At 41.2% G+C, this 6366-nt stretch overlaps 1 pseudogene; it reads left to right on the forward strand.

Annotated features, from left to right (window-relative positions):
• The first annotated feature begins 4358 nt into the window (after window positions 1–4358).
• LOC121444928 lies at window positions 4359–5978 on the forward strand (annotated as a pseudogene).
• Window positions 5979–6366: the final 388 nt, after the last annotated feature.

Raw genomic sequence — 6366 nt, forward strand, 5'->3', positions numbered from 1 at the left:
AAAAAATCATTAGATGAAGGAATTATAAATAAAAATAGAAAACACTACAAACAAGTGATAAAATATACTACATTAAATCTTTTGAGACGTAGCCAGCATGTCCTTAGAGGGCTATGTGCCATTCTGAGTGCATATTTTAATAAAAAGGAGCCTAAAAATTAATAATTTAGCTATTGCAAGCAGTCGTGGAAAAGGGTAATTGAAACCCAGAGAAAGCAGAGAGAAGGAAATTATCAAAATGAAAGCTGAACGATTGAACTAGAAAACAGAACAGGCTTAACAAAATCAGTATTGTTCCCCCCACCCCCAGTATGAACAATACCCTGCTGTTGAGAGTGATCCAAGAAAAATATAATACAAGCTATACTATCTTCAGAGTTCACAAGGGATGCCAAACAGCAGTAAGAAACAGAAGTAAGAATGTATCAGAGTTTTACATCCGTGTTGAGTTCAGAGATGATCTACTTGGGTTGTGAAGGACCTGTGTGCTAAGCAAGCAGAAGCAGAAGCAGAGGCACTGCCAGCAGTAGGCAGGCAGCAAACACCAATAGCAGAAATGTTGGGGGAAGCCCGCTTCCGGACTGAGATAGTTCCATGAAGGGAGCTTTCTCACCGTGGATGGGCTTCTGGCTTCCTGCACTTGGGACAGGTGCTTGAATATCACTAGATAAAAACAGCAAACGCTGCTGGGGACGGTTTCCTTTTAGCTGCTCTCAAAGCTTTAGTTTCTAGGGCTCCAAGCAGTCTGCTCTCCTTGTTCCCTGTTAGAGACTCAGGCGGCAACATGACCCCAGCAGGACAGGGAGCCTTAGAGGACACTTGAGCCAGACATGCTAGACAGCTTACCGGATAGTTTACGATACAGTCAATGCGGCAGAACTTTTAGGTGAAATGGACAACATAGCCTATCAAAACCGATTTCTGAAAAATTCGGGTTCTATTTAATTTTATTGACCACTAAATGCCTTTGCCCATGAAGTGTAAGGTGCTAAGTCGTCGCTGGTAAGTCATTACGTTTAAAGAAGTGATAATATCAGCGCATACGGATCTTTCCTGATAATAGAGAAAGAGGAAACATGCTTCAACTCCTCCTGAAAAACCGTAACTCTAGTAGGATGTTACAAAGTGAGAGAAACTATAGACCTAGTATCTTTTAAAAACTGATTGCCAAGCCAGGTAGTGGTGGCGCACACCTTTAATCCCAGCACTCGGGAGATAGAGGCAGGTGAATCTCAGTGAGTGCCTGGCGAGACTGGTCTACAAAACAAGTTCTAGGACAGCCAGGGTTGTTACACAGAGACACCCTGTCTTGAAAAACAAAAATAAAAACAAATACAAAACAAAACAAAGAAACTAACTGATTGTAGAATGGGCCATACGATGCCAGTGAGCAGAATCCAGGAAGACGTATGCAAATGTAAGTTTTATGTATTATATTACATGTTATATAATATATGTACTATATGGTATATATGCATAATTCATAGTATTTTGCGTATATTAATTATAATTAATATAATGAAATAAATGTAATGTTTCTATTTGCTTGCATTTGTTTAAGTTCTCTCTGTGTGTGTGTGTTTGTGTATCAGCCAATCAGGGACTCAAGAGTGACCAATATTTTCAGAGTAATCAGTGTGATTTATCACATTAATATGCACAAAACAAAAAGCCACATGGCTATTTCAAAAGACCCTAAAAGGCATTTGCTAAAAATGTAGTCATTTGTGGGTTTTTTTTTTTTTTTTTTTTTTTTTTTTTTTTTTTAGTTTTTGGAGACAAGGTTTCTCTGTGGTTTTGGAGCCTGTCCTGGAACTAGCTCTTGTAGACCAGGCTGGCCTCAAACTCACAGAGGTTTGCCTGCCTCTGCCTCCTGAGTGCTGGGACTAAAGGCGTGCGCCACCACCACCTGGCCGCAATCATTTGTTTTTAAATTATCTAAGAAATTTTTATTATTCAAATATCTAAAAATTCATAAGAAATTTCCTGAGAGTACTAGCCTGTAAAAAACAGAAAAATAAAGAAGTGAAGCCATAAAGGCTTGACGGGAAGAAATGAAGATCTGGTGTGTAGACAGCAGGCTTGGTCATTGCTGGGTGTGAGCGATCCCGAGATGGACATAGGACACGGGGTCAATATCCCACTGTCCCTTACATTTCTATGTGCATCTCATGACTAATTAGGCAGTCAAATGTAGTAACATATTTACAATAGCATTAAGGGTAAATATCAGGTAAGATATTGATGAAAGGTGAGTAAGAGCCTCTGCTTAGAAATCACATAGTTCAAAGAGGGAAGTCCCTAACTCGTCCATGTCCTTAGATTCCACAACTATTATTTTAAAAAGTCACTTCAGTCTGATTTACACACATATGTAATGCAATTTTGAGATTTATATTGACTGCATATATCTTCTCAAGGAAGTTAATAAACATAAAATTTATATGGCAAGTAAAAAGCTAAGTATAGCCAAAAAAAGTTTGCCAAAGGATAGAAGTGCATGGGTTGCAGTCCTGGACAGCGAGCAATAATCACAGCACTCAACACAGCATGGCAGATGAGAAAAGAGTAGACGCATGTATTTAGACGCACTTGGCTGGTGAGAAAATGGAACACGATAACAACGGAACAATGAGCCTTCACTTGCTCCTTCTGGGTGCTCAGCATCCTCAGCCAGCAGGGACTGTAAATGAGAACCACCCTGAGATCACAGTAATGAAAACAAATGAATTCTGTGGGAATCACGGGGGAAAAGGGAGCCCTCTTCATTGCTGGTAGGCGTATAAATTATTTTAGCCACTGTGGAAATCAGTATGGATATTCCTCAAAAAAGAGAAAAAATGAAAATAGAGCTGCCATGCAACCTCTCTGCAACTTCCGGGCACACAGCTGAAGGATTCTAAGCCAACACGCCACAGAAACACCTGCACATCCATGTTTATTGCAGAACGCTGTTCGTGATAACCAAACTATGGAATCTGCCTAGGCGTCCATCAATGTAACTGCATAAGGAAAATGTAACATATATGTACATATAGTATTACATAATAGAGCTTTATTAACTCATGAGTAAATGGAAATTACGCTGTTGTTGAAAACTCGGTGTAATTGGTAATCATCACATTAAGCAAAGCAAATCAGTCACCAAGGAACAAATACTATGGTTTTTTATTTGTGGATCTTAGGATTTTATAGATCCATAGCACCATGTACATACACACACACACACACACACACACACACACACACACACTGCATGTGACATGAAGCAGAAGGGAAACTGAGTTGAAGGGAGGAGACAAGTGGGAGGGAGAAGAAAGGGGGAGGAGGGAGAATGTTCAGAGTGCAAGCCACACTTGAGGGAGCTTACTTTACGAAACCCATCACCACATGCAATGAATATATGCCAATAAAGAGAAAACATGTACTTTAGACGGATTATGTACAAAACTCTCATCAAATATGTTTAAAGATTTTAAAGAATGTAATAGAGCCTGCTATTTAGGGATTTGGGCTCTGGAGTCAAAGGCCCACATTTAAATCTTAGCGGCTGACAGCCCTCCCTGTGATTTAATATAAGTGTGAAACGAGAGGAAGTAGAATGAAATACGCTCAGTAATAAAATCCTTGATAAATTGTTCTTCATTAAAATTATGGATTCCAGAGGCTGGAGAGATGGTGCAGAAGTCAGGGAGACTTGTGGCTCTTGCAGAGGGTACCAGTTTGGTCCCCAGCTCCCATACTGGGCAGCTCACAACTGCCTGTAACGCCAGCTCCAGTGAATCCAAAGCCCTCTCGTGAGGTCTGAAGGCACGGCACACGTGTGGCATACACATAAATAAAATACAACTTTAAAAATAAAATTACAAATTCATGTTCATCAAAATATCCCATTAGTGGGATAAAATAGCAGACCACAAAGTGTAAAGATATGTCTTCAATTTATTTAAATAGCACATTTCTCATCTCTGTATTTTAAAAATTCATAAATAAAAATGACTCAGAATAAATAGATAAATGGTATGAGAGGGACCTCACTAGAGGCGCCGGATGTAAAGATGCCTAATGAGAATATTAATCACAGTATGATTCTACTGCACCTCTTCCAGACTTGCTCAGATGAAGATGACCATCGCATTAAGGGGACCAGGGACCACTAGAGATGTCACACACTGGGGACAAATGTGCATACTGGCCCTTCCACTCAGATCAGCTGCAGCATGTTAGCTACTCTATGAGTGTATGCAGAAAACTTGAGATGTCTATCCCGAAAGACACACAAACAAGTGCATATCTCTTCATTTGTCATGGGATTCAGAAAGTGTCAACAACCCAAGTGTCCACAGACTGGACAGTAGATGGTATATGCCATTATGATATTTTCGCATGTGCGCGCTAGCTAATGGTCACGGAAATGCAAATCAGCTGTCAGGTGACACACGTGGCCCAGTCTCAAGCACAGACTACAGGGTGGAAGGCTTGAGGCTCAAAGTGTGTGTCATGTGACCAGGTGTGACAGGGCACAAACCCAGGAGAACTTGTCCATGACCTTGGATGTTGGGAGGACAGCTTGGCTTTGGAGCAGGAAGAGGAGAGGATGGGACTTGAGGTTCTAGAAGAACTTAGGCCATGCTCGCCTTTCTTTAAGCCATAGCAACAGCATTGCTAAAAAAAAAAAAAAAATTAATGCATAAATAATTGGTCATAAAACAATGCAATCAAAGGCTGGAGAAATGGCTTGCGGGTAAGAGTTAGTGCCATTGTAGGGGACCTGGGTTCAGTTCCCAGCACCACATGGGTGTTCACAACCACCTGTAACCCCAGTTCCTGACTCTCCTATGCACCCTTCTGACTCCTGCTGATTCCTATGTGTTTATGGTACACATACATAAATTCAGATGCACACACATACATATAAAAATATTTTTGAGAACAATGCAATTGATTTCTAATCCTTTATTTTGGAAATTCTACTCTAAAATGTAGAGATGAATTCATTAAAGAAGTACTGATGTAGAAGGTGGTGTATGCCGTGAATATGTTTTATTGCCATTGGTTGATAAAGAAGCTGCTTTTGGCCAGTGACTTAACAGAGTAAAGCCAGACTGAAAGAAAAATATCAAGAGAGGATGTAGAGTCAGGAAGAAGCCATGGAGCTGCCAGAGGAGAAAGACATGAGCTGCCTGCCAACTGGAACCTTGCTGGTAGGCCACGAGCCATGTGGAAAAGTATAAAATACTAGAAGTGGGCTAATTTAAGATATAAGAGCTAGCTAGCAATACGCTTAAGTGATTGGCCAGGCAGTGATTTAATTAATATAGTTTCTGAGTGATTATTTCTGGTCTGGGTAGCCAGGAAATGAACAGATAGCCTCCAACAACACTGTACAAAAAGGTTAAAAGATTAAGATATGAATGTGTTCAAGACGTCATTGTCTGCAGCAGGGAATATGAACTTGTCTTAGTGAGAAATGAAAGATGGTTTAGAGGGGGCAGGTGGGGAAGTAGTGGCAGCAAGCTCCCGTTCTGACCCAGGAAACCATGGCTCTCCAAGTTCTCCCGGCACTATCATGAAGACATTCAACAGCAAATCATCAGGGAGACTTTGCGTTTTGTATCCACGCAAGATGAAAATGCTTGTCATTTCCCAGGAGGATTATTATCAGAGGACCTGATAATAAACTGATGTGTGGACATTATACAGCACCATACTTTGTCTTCTGTGTGGATTCCCTAGAAAGCGGACTTGGCATTTTAGGTCTAATTTAAGTATTTGTGGAAACATTGGACAAATGTTTTGAAAATGTCTGTGAGCTGGACTTACAATTCCATGCAGACAAAGTTCATAATATTTTTGCAGAAATGATGAGGGGAATGGTACTGGAGACCAACATGAATGAAATGGAGGCACAAAATAAACTGGAGAGAGCTGAGGTCTCTGCGCCTTTTAGCCTCTGGTTCCCGGTCACCCGTAGTTGAAGCATGGGCTCCTCCTCATGGTGTGCACCTCAATTTAGACCAATTATCAGTTGGCTCCTCCCACAAGTTCTGCTCCTCCATGGCCCCAGCACCTTTTGCAGGCAGGACAGGTTGTAGGTCGATCGTTTTGTGCCTGGGCTGGTGTCCCAGTCACCCCTGGAAGCCTGGCCTGCAAACTCAACTTGGAGACTGTCTCCTGGAAGACCTTTGACTAGGCTGAGAGAAGCCGTGAGGACAGTGGCCTCTTGTGGACAAGGAAGATGGTTGATTTTTATTCCTTTATTTTGGTGGTGAATGACTTCCAGGAAACAGAAGCTTCTAGACACATCAGAGCATGTGACACATGAACTCAAAAGACTGAGAGCAGGCTCAAGAACCTGTACAGGTT

Source organism: Microtus oregoni, unplaced genomic scaffold (assembly GCF_018167655.1).
Source record: "Microtus oregoni isolate MIOR12 unplaced genomic scaffold, Mior012 000148F_ref0000004, whole genome shotgun sequence".
NCBI classification, from domain to species: Eukaryota; Metazoa; Chordata; class Mammalia; order Rodentia; family Cricetidae; genus Microtus; species Microtus oregoni.